Genomic DNA, 15,240 nt, shown 5'->3' on the forward strand with positions numbered 1-15,240 from the left:
TCTACTGCAAATTAGATTAAAGGCTGGGCACACGTCTCGAAGTTTACACGTAGAACAGTGGTTGCAATTTTACTTTGAAAACACTCAGATGTTTAAAAGAGAGGAGGTCCATTCAGTGTCTCTCCTCTGGGCAGGTTTCCTTTTGCAGATCTTTGGAACTAATAAAATAACCTTCAGACAGCCTCTAGCAGCGCGCTGCCATGGGCTTGTGCTCTGGATACAGCTCACTCACGTGCAGAGGAACTAGCAGAGAGATCTGTGTGCCTCTAACACCCTGAAAATAGGACTAAGGGGGGCTCGCTGCATACTCAGCTGTAAGACCAGTAAGAGGGGTGAATTTCAACCCAAAACCACAATTCATCTTCAAGCTGAAATGTGATTTTCATGCCACGGCTTTAATCAATAAAGATTTCTATTACAGCCACATGAACATAAACAGGAATCCAATACTTCTGATCTTCCTGGAGTCTTTGTCCAGAACATCTCATTCCCCAGCCGTAACCTGGGGTTGCTCTGGGTAGAAGGACACGCTGCGGGGCAGGCTGAACAGATGGCCCCCTGCTTCTTTACACAGCTGCGTATTTAGCCAGGAGCCACTACGAAAGGGCTGGGATTATTTCTGTTGCATTGCCTTCTCTAAGGAACAGCTCAGCCATCCTCTCCAACAAGCAGCAAAGGCTGCTCCTCTCCTCCATCCCTGTTACCCTGTCCGATCTGCTTCATGCAGAGGGAAGAGGGGCAGGGGACTGTGCTGTCCCGCAGACTGGAGTGTGGCTGGGGGCACCAGCCTCATATAGGCAACGCCATCAGCAGGTTGCTTGGGTTATCTGTGAAGAAAATGGAAAGAAACCCGGTGGGGGCCTGAAGCACTGCATGTTTGCTATCACCCACCTCACTCCTCGTAACGTCGTGTGAGTCGACGTGCCTGTGATATTTTTGTGAATATCCGATGCAGTTGCTATCTGTGGAAAATCAAAGAACCAAGAGGAGGGGTTTAAAATCCACAGTTCTCACCCAAACGCCACAAAAGGAAGAGCTTAATTTTCTAGATCATTTCAGGCGTGCAGCAGAAGGTGACCCCACGGAAATCATTTTAATAATGTAAGTGAGATGGGATGTGGCATCTGCAAGTGAGGGAGAAGGGGGAAGGCAGCCCGGGGGCTCTAGCTGCTTCGTCTGGAGAGGATTTTTCTGTCGGTACAAAGCACAGGAGGGGAAGGCTGGGCTTTGTGAGAGGGGGAGAACGATGCTGTCTGAAAGCTGCCCTGCCTTCCTGTGAGACGAATGCAAGGAGCCCAATTCTGTGCCCCAAATACATAGATAAACATTACATGTTTAGTCTAAAAGAAGACAAAAAAATAAAAAATAAAATAGTGCCCAGGGAGCTGTTGCCCTGGAGAGTCCCCATCCTGTGCATCCTGTGCATAAATCCTCCAGTGAACAGACAGGTGCTGAATTTGTGTTACAGCCTCGGGGTCCTGCGTTCCCAGTGGAGCGGAGCCTTGCTGTTGGACTTGTTTCCATTCATTTCACTGTGTTATTTGAAAATTGAGCTCCTAGCAACATAGGCTCCTGGAGCAGGCGGACTCCGACAGGAGGAACCAGCTTTAATAACTGGCACGGGCTTTAGCTGCTTGTAGCCCTTGCGGTTCACTCTTCCCTTACAACTCCTTCGACATCCAGGGCTGGTGCTGGGGAGGGCACGGTTCTGGTGAGCTGTAAGCAAGGTCACTCGAACATGATGCAAACTTCAAAAGCAAGGATTGGCAGTGGGCTTGCTCGCATCTGGCTGGCCTGGACCAGGGTCAGCTAGGCAAGGAGAGCTGGCTCCACCTGCCCCTCGTGGCCTGGCACTCAGACGGAGAGACAAACACAAATCTTTGCCATTTTGCCTCGTGGTCATTAAAGGAAGGTGACAAAATTCAGGCTATGGCTTAGTGCAGGGAAAATGCTCACATCCTACAAAAACCATGCTGCTGCTGTCACTGCTCAGCCAGCGTGTGAAGCGGGAATGGTCATCTTCTGTGTGCAGACCTCAGACCTTTGCTACGGAGGTGTGAGACACAAAACTGCTTTCCTTACCCCTAAAATAACTTCCTAAAAATAGGTAATACACCCTCACAACTGTATGTGAATGAAGGATATCCCAGCTAATTAGAGATGCAGAAATCTGCATTCAGATCTGCAGCAGAAGCACTCTTCAAAGGAAATCACAAAATTCTCTCCCGAGTCTTGGCTCAACCACCGTCAAACAGACTCAGGACTTCTGATGGGTGACCTGAAGGAGTCAGATGGCTGAAGAGAAGATCTCCAAAGGACTGCTCAGCTCAGTGATTTTCAGATGTCAGCAGCTTATGCTCCAGCCTGTGAACCAGTCTCAAACCCAGTGACATGGCCACTTGCTCAAACTGGGCATCCTAAAACATGTTCCGGCAGCAAGCGATAAATATTTTCCTGAGAGGTACAGATGGATACCTAGGAGCCACAACACAGGCATTAAAACAAAAAAAAAAAAAAGGAAAGCAAATATTCTGCTGATCACAAGTTGGCACTGCTAAAAATCCTGTCCCTGAAGAGCTCATGAATAAAGAGAAGGAGCTCTTAGGAGCAAGACACCGAGCGTGTGAAAGCAGAGGTGAGCCATATCTTTATTTGCTATCACCAGCTTGAAGAGTTAATCACTTTTTTGTTTTGGTACAAACACTTACATGCAGAAATAAAGGGAACTACCCCTTGGTGAAGGCTTTGTTTCATTAATTTATTAAAGAACCAATGCCATTGCAAGTTATCTCTTGCCTGTGTTGTTAGTTTTGTTTCTCTAACAGCAGCGGGAGATTCTGAAGGCCAGCTGATACATCACCTTGGCACTTTCAGCGGTGACATGTAAGCAGTTTTTCATTTAGCCTGCAAAATCAGGTGCTTAAGGTTTGGCAGGGACACATCAGCAGCTTTATCTGACCCCCTTGTGTGTATAAACTGGAATCAGACTTCACGTATGAGCAGCCTGCAGGAAGTGGGAGCAGGAACGGACGGGACACATTACAATCCAAGTGCATTGCTAAATTATACCTCCTGATACGTACACAAAGAAGGTCAGACCAGCTGTATCAGCCCAGACCAAAGGTCTACATCCAAGCAGTCAGTCCGGCTCGTGACAGCCTGGCGAATAAAACGTGTGCATCTCACATTTATAGCAATGTCCCCTACCCCAGAGTATCCCTTGTGGGGTGCACAGCCCCGTGGGTGCCTGTCCCCACCTCAGTACCCCACATCCCGGTGTTGTCGTTAAAAACGGGCAGATCTCAGAGCACCAGAAATAGCGAAGCATCACCCGTTCAGTCACTGCGTGACGCGAGGTGCTAATAGTGATGAATCCTTCCTACCCAGACAAGAAGTGATTGATTTGAATAATTGCCTGGGAATATTCACATGGCACTCAAACACAGTCGCTGTCATGATTACCAATGTCTCTCTTCCTCACAGCAAGTCTATAATTGGCATGAGTGTCTCAGATAATTTATACAGCAACAAGATTTTCACACTTTCCCAGTTCTGGATAGTTGCTAATATTTCATGTGACAGTCACTTTATCATACAAAGGGAGCTTTCACAAGCTTTTGGCACATCTATCGATGCTGACTGTCACTGAGTTTCTCCATTTTCCTGTCTTTTTTATTCATTGCCACTAGTAACTACCTATTCTGTGCTACCCTTCTCTGTGTACTTAGTCACGGCATTAGGTCAGTGAAAGTCTTTTCCTTTCTTTAAGAGGAACACCTATTTAAAGTCCAAATACAACCCTGTTAACAGGGAAAAATCCTTATTTCTCAAGTTTCTCTAAATGAATAGCTAAATAAATGAAGTGTTTGCTTATTTAACTGTTCTCTATCCCCCCTAAAAAAGACGACTACTCCAAAAATAATCAGAAGTTGTCGCCACTCCATGATGAGCTAGGGAAGAGCTTCTCTCCCTTCAGCTGTGCAGCCTCTCCATTGCAGATGCCACGTGCTGCTCACTTCTCTGGTCAGTGGGACCTGATTGCTAGGGGCAGGAAACAAGTCTGGTAGCTCTTCTTTTTGTTCTCTAATGAAATTAGCAGATAGCCTTAACTGACCCTCCGTTTTGGGGCAGCCAGTGCCCTCCCCGGCATGCACACCAGCCACTTCAGTGCCTCACGCTCAGCAGCCACAGCAGATTCTTTCTTTCTTTTTTTTTTTTCCTTTCCTCTTGCATGTGCTTGGTATCAGCACATGAAAATTGATACTGAGGGTAGGTACTCATCACTCTACAACTATTACTGGCTGTCAGGGACTCCAGAGAGTGGAGTCGCTGCTTGGATTTGCCAAATGAGAGACAGTTTAATGAGTCTTGGTCTTTGGAGGGAACAAAGCATCTAGCCCATCCAAACAAATTCATATACCTGAGGCAGAATGACATTAATATGTATCATTTCTTTAGTGAATTACATGAATTTGCAAGAGAGGTTTGAGGCATGTAGCACTTTCAAAATCCTTAGTTCTGCTCTCTCTTCTGTCTGCATTTTGAGGATGCCGAGCAAATGTGCGGAGCCTTTAGTCCCAAATGGTTTCACTGACATTTTTGGCTGAAACGGTGCTCTTTGGCAGGATGATCAGGCAGCAGCACAGTCCATGGATGTCACTTATCACCTCTTACAAGACTTGAATCATTGGTGCTGATCCAAAATTGTTCGAGTTTTACGTACTGGCTGGCTGGCCTGCAGGCTCTGCTGAGCTGTGACTACCCTGCACACAAGCTGCCACATCCCTTGGCTTCACTTGAGTCCCCCCAGCTAATAATTTGCAAAGCTGACATTTAAAAAATCTGGGTGGCTCAATCCCAGGGGGATCCTGGCAACAACGTGTGTGAATGGTTCTCCCTGGCCTGGTGTATAAGGGTTAACAGCACAAGTGCCCACCAAATGTTTGTTTGTGCAGCACACACAGAAATGGAGAAAACTAGCAGAGTTGGACATGCATGAACTTTGCCAGAGATAAAGGGTTCACTTGTGAATGAATATATTTCTTTCCTCCTCCAAGAGGAATTTACAACTCACTAAATCCCTCTCCGTGCTCCTGCAGGTAGCTGATGCTGCTTTGCGGCGAGGTCTTTCTGCCACGGAGGACTGCAAGCAGCCTGGGCAGCAGGGCTGTCTCGTCAGCCAGACCACTGCAGTGCTCCCTCCTTGCAGCAGAGGTCTGGAGGGATGGCATGCAGCCTGGCTGGGCTCTCTCTAAAACCTCAACACACAACGGCTCTGTAAAAATAACTAAAAGCAGCCTTCCTTTCCTCTCTACCATCTGGCAGCCGTCCATCTAAATCTTCGAGCCACTGATACGTCTGTTCTCCACATCCAGCCACCGGGCCCCGTTCCCAGCACAGGTCAGCTCTGTCCAGATAATGGGCTGCACCTCAGGAAGAAAGCAGAGGGCACTTATAGCTTTCAACAAAAGTGCAGGGTGCTGTAAAACTAGCCTGCCATGGGGTCTAAGTGTCTACAGAGGTACCTGCTTGGTTTTATGAGTGATGTATTTATATACAGCTCTGATTTCCTCTTGATGCTCTGTCTTAATGTTAACTGTCCCCCAGTCGGAGGCAAAGCAAAAGCCTTCCTTCCCAGTCACTACAGAGAAGCTGATGGATCTGGCTGACTTCAGCTGAAGGCTTGGAGTGCTGCAGTCCCGCTTGTTGATGCTCGTGAGCAGGCACATCACACATCAGTGGCTCCGCTGGACGGGGGTGGCTGCTGGGATCAGGCCTTCTATTATTTTCTCATTAAAAGAGGTTGCACATACAAAGGGAGCTAAAACCCAAGCACAAAAGGTGAAGAATGAAATAGAAACATTTCAAAGTTTGCCTTAGGTTGGAGCTACTGCTCTGTCTATTGGGCTGTAAAAGGCAGCTCAACGATTCTAGCTCCTAATTGCGGATCCATCCTCTGCCCACGTCTCTGAAAGCTGCTTCATTCCTTGAGCAGTCCTGTTGGGGTGACTTGGGTGTAACGGTACTGTGCTGGCTCTTGAGCTCAGGCCAGGCCTCTGGCTGCCATTACAATGAGTGACAGTGTCCTGCAGGTCCATGTCACATCTACCAGCCTGGCACAGACATTTCAGGCAGCCAGAGCTGCCTCAGGTGGCACCAGGCACCTATGTCTGGGCACGGAGGTGACTGTCTCCTCTACCAGCATATTCACGTTGCTTTCACTAGGTATCCCCTGGAAAACCTTGTGTTTGGGAAAACAATTCCCTCCCCCTTACAGGTGACAAGCTTAAACATCATATCAGATTAGTCTACAAGCTTGATATTCCAGGAATAATGAACAAACTATTTTGCATGAAAAGTTTATCAGATTATACTCTTTTCCTACTGCAAATTATTCTGAAACAGACATGGCAGTAAATCACTACAGTCCTATGAATATTTCACACAAACATGTTTCAGCCTATGGGTGGATTTTTTATTTTTATTTTTGAATGATTATGTCTGTATCTTTGGCCATTCATTGTCTGTAGTACGTGACTGGCCACTTAATTCAAATTGGTGTAATGTCTGGCTTTTTGACTGGTTCATTAAATACTTCATAACAAGGAGGAAAAATAGCACTGCAGATGACATTTCTGTGAATATGCAAACAGGTATTTGTGAAATCTTAGTTTCCAGAAGAGACTTCTACTCGCAATGCTTTGGGGAAATTAATAGAGAACTGTAAACATTGTTGAAATAAATAGTTAGGTTTTATTCCAGCAAACGTTAATGAAAATGATTATGATGATTATTATTCCTTTGCACCGTTGCTTAGTTGTAAGGATGTAGATCTAACATTCTGAAGTCCCTTTAAGACTGGAGTATAACTCAGAAACCTAATGAGAAAGTCAGTAGATGGGATCTCTTGCAATAGATTTCATTAGCGTAATAGTTCCTGAACAAATCTGGGAAAACGAATCTCAAAAGCCTGATGCTTGCCTTATCAGGCCATGGGAGGTCAACGCTAAAATTCGTATAGACTTTAATGAAGTTATATTTAGTGCAGCAATGAGCATTTCTGAAAACCCTTCGTTCTCACGTATATCTTCTATAACACGAGATAGTTATTTGGATCGTTAGCTACAAAAATTTGCAAGACAGGAAAACAGACCGGCAGAAGGAGTGCTGAGCTATTAAATTTGATTTTCCCCAAATGACTCTCTGCTTTTCAGGGGCAAACATTTCAACGGCTGAGTTTTACATTATTTCCTGAACATGGTTAGCAGTCCCGTCACTCTGGGAGTATTTAATTATGCACACAAACGCTAGCTAACGTGAAAGATGCTACCAAGCCATTAATTGCCCTTCTCTTCCACTTAGAGGACTGTGTGGGTGTGGAAACGGAAAGCTCCCGTGACAAATAAAAAGCCTCGGTGCGGGGAAAGACAAAAGTCCCGCTGGCTTTGAGAGGAGCAGGGTCATGCACAGATGCTGAATGCATAAATGTACGTGTGCTCGGCTGAGTCTGGCTTTTGTGCTGGTCTCTGCGTGCTCTCAGCCGGCTGTTCAAGCTGTGGCAAGCTCCAAATCGCAGTGGCAAATCCTGACCTCACTAAAACTCCCCGTGGGACCTACTGTCACTTTCCGCGGTGGAAAGGAACCCTCCTGTAGTAAAGATAGCTGTTAGGGGTCAGATTTTTCTGAGGTTTGAAGCTGGCTATGCTTAATAAAGAGGGCTGCCCTCTGGTTTAGCACGGAGCAGAGGAAAGCAGGAGGCCGGCGTGCGGGCAGGGAAAAGGGCCCTGAGGAACACAGCGTGGGAAGGCAGCGGCAGGGATGCTGAGAAACGAGGTGGAAGTTGGAGATGTGAGGAAGAGACGAGGAGTGAAGAGGAAGGGGCACCTGCTCCGGGCTGTGGAAAGGAACACCCATGACAGCCCCGCAGCACCACACAAACCCCATTACCAACCCCAGAAAGCTGGCAAAAGAAGAAGAAGAAAAAAAAAAGGCAAAACAAAAACAAGACAGACGCAGAAGCAGCACGGGGCCTGCTCTGTGAGGGAGCGGCGCACTACAAGCCCCACAACGCCTTTCGGGCCGCGGGCATGCGCCGCCGCCGCCACCGCCACCCCGGGGCTCCACAGCGCGGCGGGCGAGGGGCCGCCGCCTCCCGCTGCCGCCGCCGGAGGGGGCGGTCGGGGCGGCACGGCACGGCACGGCGCGGCACGGCGGGGCTGGGCCGGAGGCAGCCGCCGGAGGCAGGTGAGCGGGCACGGCACGGCACGAGGGGGCAGCCCCGGGCAGGGCTGGGTCGGACGCGGAGCCTCGGGAGGGAGAAACCTGGGGCTGGTGGGTGAGGGGCTCGGGAGCCGGTGGCGGCTCCAGGCACGGCCCCGGGGCTCGCTGCCTTCCCCGGGCAGCTGTAGTCGGGACCCCCCCCCCCCCGCCCCCGGTGCCTGGCTTGGGGTTCGCAAGCTCGCCAGCCCCTCTAAATTTGGCCCCGGTGGGTACAGGTGCTGGATGATCCGCCTCCTTCCCCTCGTTCGTTACCGGGTGCTGGGGGAGCGGGGGGAAAAGTTCGTGGTGCGGGTGCCGCTGGGAGCACATGCACGCTCTCAGCTCCCGCTCATCAGCCCGCTTCTCAGCGCCCGAGCTTCGTCCTTTGCCCGGTGGTTAACCTCGCGCCCCAGCGTGCCGTGGAGGTAATGGCTGCTGCCTCCAAACAGCCTGGAGAGACGCGCTCTTGTGGCAATAACACCGGTGGTGGCAATAACGCCGGGGTCTGAACAACCCGGGGAACGTATCGGTGCTTTCACGCCAGCGCCGTAGTTGGGTAACTGTTGACAAACGCTGACTTCTTAACGGCGGTTGCTGATCCGGGGGGGACGCGTTGGCTTGGGTAATAAAAGCGTAACGGCTCCCTTTCACAGCAGCCTCAGAGCCTAAAGCGCTTGACCCTATGGGTGGGCTCGTTAGCTCGAGCCTGGACGTGGCTGGGAACCAGAAGAGCTCCCAGACACGTCCGATGGGTGCTAAGGCATCGGCAGTGAGACAGGGTGCTCACTGCGCGGTGTCCTTTCCAAAAACGTGGTGGGTACCAAATTCGGGAACTAGATCTAGGAAGCCTGCCTCGCGGTCTGCTGTTCTGCAAAAGCACGTTTTGAGTGGTTTGTCATTTCGAGATGGTGGTTCTGCTGTTTTAACTAACTATCGTCGAAGCTGGAGTCCAGCCCCCAATGTTTGTGCCGTGACACAGACCCTAGGTACCTGGTTAACGTTTTGGGACCAGTTACCTAGAGCCCACTCTCTATTAAGCAGTGTGCAAAATGGATCGGCTCCACGGGCATTTCTTTCCCGTTATGTTTTCAAGCTCCTGAGTCACATCTCGCTATGAGCTTAGTGAGGTGCCCTGAAATCGTCTGAAAATTGGGCGTTCTCGTCCCCGTTGTTCTCTGTCTTAAAATTGTTGCTTTAAAGTCTTTTTTTAAGTGCTGTTGGTTTAAACAGTTCCCTGTGGCAGCAACCCCAATTCAACTACTGCTCCTCGGAGTTTATAGCAGATTTATATCTGACCTGTGCTAAACGAGCAAGGTCTTCAAGAGGTGTTCTCAGACATATGTTAGAGATCCTCCACTAGTAAAACTATAATTCTTGGGGGGTTGGACCTGATGATCTCTGGAGGTCCCTTCCAACCCCTACAATTCTGTGATTCTGTGATCATTTTATTCATATAAACAGAGCCATAGATGGCTTCTCTCAGCAGAAGACCTGATCTCTGTTTAAAATGGCTTTTCCAACCAAAGCCTATCTGGGCCGCGAAGAAGCAGCTTTTTCTAGGAAGCAGTGGGAGGCAGGAAGAATCATGAAAAGAAGGTGCTGGAAAGGAGAGCAGTAAAGCACTGAGCTCAAACCCAGTCACAGGTTGTCAGCTGCGCAGGCAAAATTTTGCCTTCCCCCACGTGGGACACTAATTTCTTTGGTTGTCACCCAGGATCACCACAGAATTGTGGTTCAGGGCGGTGGGCGGAATGGGTTGGTGGGTCCATAAAGCGTGGGGAGGAGTGGGCTAGGAAAGGTTTTGGTGGAAATGGGTGATGCTTCCCCCGTTTTGCTGGCCACCTCCCTGGGGAAGCCAGCGGTTGTGCTTAAGGGACAGTTCATGCTTGGCATGGGGTGGTGACCGAGGGTTAGCTTTGCTAGGTGAGCGTGTGACATGGGACTCTCCTTCTTCTTTCAGACCTTCGCTGCTGGTGGCAGGACGTGCTCCCTCCTGTGTCAGCGCACCTTCGGCTCCAACACTGTCCTGCAGCTGCCTCTCCTGTCCTGGCAGAGAACTGGTAGGTGCAAGGTGCTGGAAGAAAGCAGGTTTCTTTCTCTGCCCTCCAAGCACGCGGGCTGGGCCTGGCTGTGCAGCAGGAGGAGGGCAGCTGCTCACACTTGGTCATGCTACGCAGCCCTCGGCTCTGGAGCTAGCTGCGAGCTGGGCATTGAACTCAGCGTGGCGGAATTTAAGCTGCGAGTTTTCAAAGCCAATTACTGGATGCAGCCTGTGTCTGACGAGCTTCAGTTTCATTAGCTGCCTCCCAGGAGTACTGAGCCACACAGCTCACCTTTGCCGAGTTCAGATTCTCCTCTGTGATGTTATTAGTTGTTCTTAAAAATAGCTTCATCGGTCCACTTTAAAAGAAGTGGTCTGCTCTGATAACAATGCCTGCTGGTGCTTTCCCAGATGAGGGACTTGTCACTTTTCCTCCTGTCATACACGCGGCTTCTGCCCTATATAGAAAACGGCTTAAGAGACTACAAAATAGCCACCAGTCTTGCATAAAGATGTATGTGTTTGGTTAGGAGCAGCCAAACACTCCTTATTTAACTGCTTTGGACAGTGTCAGTTTATGAAGAGTACAGGATCAAACTAAACGCAGAGCTGAAGGCAGTTCTTCTAATACCTGTGTCTTGGGGAAATCTTGATGATAATTTCTCTTACATAACAAAATGACAATAGGTTAAAAATCTCTCTTTTATTTTTTGTATAATTCCCATTAGAAGTTCATTAGCTTTCAAAGGATCTGAAATACTACTCTGTGTGTGTCTGTATAATCTCTAATATTCTCATAGGGTGCTGGGAAGCAACCAGACAAATAATACAAAGACAATTTCAATCATTTCTGAGGGTCTGGAAAGTAGTTGTGTGCTTGTGCACACCAGGAGTATCATGGAGAAACTGCAATAGCATGACGTATCTAGTAACTCGTTTTATAATGGTGTATGGAATAGCGATATTCTAATTTACTCATTTCTGTGATATTTTGTAAGCAGATGGCATTTTTGAAAAGCTCTATTAATTCTGTGGGAATTTGATAATGGCTAATTGCTGAGGAATTAGAAGTGAGCAGCAAAGTGAGGCTCCTGACTTCTCTGCTCTCAAAAGAGAGGCAACCCTCCGCAGCCTCATTTGTAAGCTGCTCTCCTCTTAGAAATCCTTGCTCGAGAGTATTCACCAGTGTCTTCGGCATAAATTGGGAAACTGTTGATCGCTCTTGATTAATTGAACTGTGCTCCGTGAACCAGTCACGTGCTATTGCGGGAAAAAGCACCAGGGAGGTCACGACTTGCTGTAGGACTAAGTACACTGTGAATTTTCATAGGAGAGGCTTTTACTCTTTCCATCTTTTTTAACTGGCTTCTCATTCCTTTCCTTTTTTCCTTTTTTGTATCTCCGTTTCTCTATCGCTCTGGCTTTGACTTAGGTCTAGTCGTGTACTTTAAGCACCTGCCTAAGTGGTCACAGCATAGCGCATCAGTTCTGTGCCATCAGAGGATCACGTTTCAAAATTACAACTTTTCTTCTGAACAAGGAGGGGAAAAAAGGGGTTTCTGGTTACCATGGTGATGAGCGCTTCAGAAATGTCTATAAATAAATAAAGTAAACAGCTGATTGTTGGACTTTGATTTGCAGTATTTTTGTTTTGCTAATGCGATAATTAAAATATCAGAATAGAAGGTGACATTTTACCAGTTCTGTTGAATAGATATTATCCTTATGTCTTCAGCTTTACAGTATTTCTGTTGAAAACAATTAAAGAGCAAGTCGTTTTTGTGTTTTTTTTTTTCTGTCTGTGGAAATTCGATGTTTTGAAAAATCTTTAGTCTAGAATTTGTGCAAGAACTTCTGGAAGTCAAAAGGCATTCCATTAAAAAGGCGTTACCCGTTTAAGTTTAGAACCTTTTCCTTTGTTGAATGATCAGTTTAGTTTCTAGGTAGAAACTGATTTTGGGGTTTGTAGGCAGCCTGAATCGGAAGAGTCAGAGCTTCCTGGTAGAGCAACCGGGAGCTGGGTAGGGTGGGAGATGGTGGGGTTGAAAGTGATCCAGGATGAAGAGCTTGGGCTTGGTGCAGCTAGAGACAGTGAGGATGCTGGAGCAGGACCTGGTGCCCAAAACACCAAGAGTTTTCTCAGGTGGAAGGCACCGTTGTTACTGGCACGTTCTGCCTTTTCATGGTGTGACAGCTTTATTTAGATGCCTTCTTAGGGAAGGAGGATGAAATACACGGATTGGTGCTGGTGACAGGAGAAGCTGGCGAGGACAAGAGGTGGAGCTATTGTGCATCTCTTCTGCCGGCATGGATAGGACAAAAGGGGAGATGGTACATATACCAAATTTATTTTTTCTTCAGAAGTTCTGTTGGGGGGGGGGTGTTGTTTTCTTTTACGTGAGTTTTTCTCCTTTTTAAATTTTTTTTTCTTTTAATCAGTGGATATGACCCAAGACCATCTGGTGGAATTTGCTGCTGTCACATCTAGGTATTCTGATGTATTGCCTCTCAAGTTACGTTGTATGTTCATATGACACGCTGACAGCTGCTGACAGCCCTGAGATGGGAAGTTGGAAGCTTGAGAGGAAGAGGAGAGGGGCAGAGTTAACCATAAAAATGCAGCCTTGATTGCTTTGGATTGGTGGCATTTTATTTCTGGTGCCTATGGTTGGCTTTTTTTAAACAAAGAAAGGGGAATGAATGAACTTGAAATCAAGTGCATTTAAGAGGACTGAGGGTACTGTAATTACACTTGGGAGGTTTGTACTCCACTCCTAGTTTTGTCATCAGTCTCTTTTTCGCTGGGTTCCTCAGTTTTCCTCTGACCTTAACTCTCCATCTGTAGGCACCCTCACGCTTAATTAGATTACTGCCTTTCCTTCAACAGAAGGAAACAGGCCTTCCCCAGTCCCTCTCTTTTAATGCTTCAGTTTTTATTAGGGTCCTGATATCCTAAATTGGAGTTCAAGAAACGTTTGGACAATGCTGTCAGAAATACGGTTTGATTTTTGGGTGGTCCTGTGTGGAGCCGGGAGTTGGACTCAATGATCCTCGTGGGTGCCTTCCAACTTGGGATATTCTCTGATTTTGTGATTCTACATCCTAATCATCCTGCAGTAAAATGGTCTAAGACTTTTGGCGTATTAGTACTAACCTTTGCAGACAAATCACATGTGCCAAACCAACTCTGAAATAACTACAGTAATTTTTTTCTTGCTGGCTTAATACTCAATTAAAGCAATTTTTTGATGCAGAAGTGTACAGTGCGTTTGCATTTCCCTACACATTGACAGAAATAGCAATGTACTTTTAAAACCAGAATCCAAACATGCTACCAGCAGTTCATTTTTTGGTTTGCATTTTTTCTGCCATGATTTGAAGCCCCAAGTAGCAATGAAGCCAGTGATAAGACAAATTACACAACTTGTTGTCATTCTTCATTTTGTAATTGGCTAGGTCAATAGAGGGGTGATTTGTGTTTAAGCCTCAAAGGTGTTCAGTTTGTATAGTACTGGTACAAAGCACAATACAGGTACATTTGGGTGTTTATGAACAGAGGAGGGCTTGCCCTGCGAAGGCACACGCAGATGTGAGTTCTGAACACAGGCTCGGTCCCCTCTTCCTCCCAAAGCCCCCGTGGTTGTACAGGGTCTCCTGGTGTCATAAAAGTTGGTGAAGCTGGAATTCACCCTGGGAAGGGAAGGTGTTACTTCTATGGGGCTTTCAAGGTGAAGAGCTTGAGTAATCCTTGGTGTTGCTCCCTGGCCTGGAGATGGATGCCCTTCTGCAGCTGCGGGGAGACGTCTTGTAAGGTGAGCAGGCCACTAGGGCATGAATATAGGGAAGAACAATCCCTGTGCCTTGCTGCGATCTGCGACTGTGTACTTTGTGAGTATTGGGTAAGGTAAGTGGGCTCGGGCGGAAACCCCACAGGTGGAATACAGCCAGATTCTCTGCGTGCAGCATGTTTGGCAGCGCTGCAGGGAGCTGAGGCTGGTCTTCAGTCCTTAAACACATTAAATTAACTCTGGGTGAGCTTGCTGGGAAAAGGGTAATGAAGCAGGTCAGAAATGGGATGTGTGTGCTCAGGCGCACGCAGTGGGCTTAATGCTACGGCGGGCAGCGCTCCTGCAGGCGTGTGGCTGGGGAGGTCGTGGAGCGTGCTGTGCTGCTTGTTAAACGTGCCTCAGCCCACAGACGCAGCGGAAATCACTTGTCGAGGTAAAAAGATAAAGTCAGCTGGAAGGAGAGCAGTTCCGTCAGGGGAAACTTGCGGGAAGAACTGGATGCAGGCCGGTGTAATGCTGACTGTGTAGGGCACGTAGTAGGCAGCAACCTCTCGGGGAGTGCCTGAGGCCGTTGCAGCGGAAATTTGGACAGCTGATAGCGGAGACTGATGAAAATCTTGACACATGTATTCTGTTGTTTCAGGTAGAGGCAGGTGCTGGATGGATCTGCGGTGTGATTGACGCTCCGCGGTGCTTCATCTTTATTTCATGCGACGAGGAGGTGGGAGGGTGGAGATTGCTTGAAGTGCCTGGCTAGAGACAGAACATAATTTATCAGTGTTCATTTGTCTGGAGGGATACATGGCCCATACATAATTTAGAAAAATGTGTAAAAAAAAAAAATAAGGATCTGTTGTTTTAAAATCAGTTAGCACTCAAGTCTGTTGGTTTAATCTTGTTTCTTTGGTACATAACTGCACTGCCGTGCATTTCATTTTTATAGTTTGTGTACAATATAAACCATGTCTAAAATGAACCAGGAACGTGTGTATAAATAGTGCTGATAAAACCAAGCCCTTCGTAAACTCGGAGTAATGTGTGTTTTCCATATTTAGGCCGAAATACATGGAACTGCACATGGATTTATCCTTGTCAGTTCTTCAGAGATCACATTTAATATAAATGTTATAAATTTATATAAATTTAATATAA

At 47.4% G+C, this 15,240-nt stretch overlaps 1 protein-coding gene across 6 annotated transcripts in view; it reads left to right on the top strand.

Annotated features, from left to right (window-relative positions):
* The first annotated feature begins 7,480 nt into the window (after positions 1 to 7,480).
* POMGNT2 (protein O-linked mannose N-acetylglucosaminyltransferase 2 (beta 1,4-)) overlaps positions 7,481 to 15,240 on the top strand; it is a 28,328-nt gene continuing 20,568 nt past the window's right edge. The window contains exons 1-4 of one of the 6 annotated variants that reach the window (XR_013947009.1): positions 7,481 to 8,244; positions 10,220 to 10,319; positions 11,733 to 12,631; positions 12,740 to 13,925. The gene's annotated coding sequence lies outside the window, so the exon portion shown is untranslated. Of the gene's footprint in view, positions 8,685 to 8,773; positions 9,856 to 10,219; positions 10,320 to 11,732; positions 12,632 to 12,739; positions 13,926 to 15,240 lie in introns of those variants that run through there. The other 5 variants (XR_013947010.1, XM_080581251.1, XM_080581248.1 and 2 more) reach the window with 5 other exon arrangements.

Source organism: Anser brachyrhynchus (assembly GCF_964034855.1).
Source record: "Anser brachyrhynchus genome assembly, chromosome: 2".
Classification (NCBI taxonomy): domain Eukaryota; kingdom Metazoa; phylum Chordata; class Aves; order Anseriformes; family Anatidae; genus Anser; species Anser brachyrhynchus.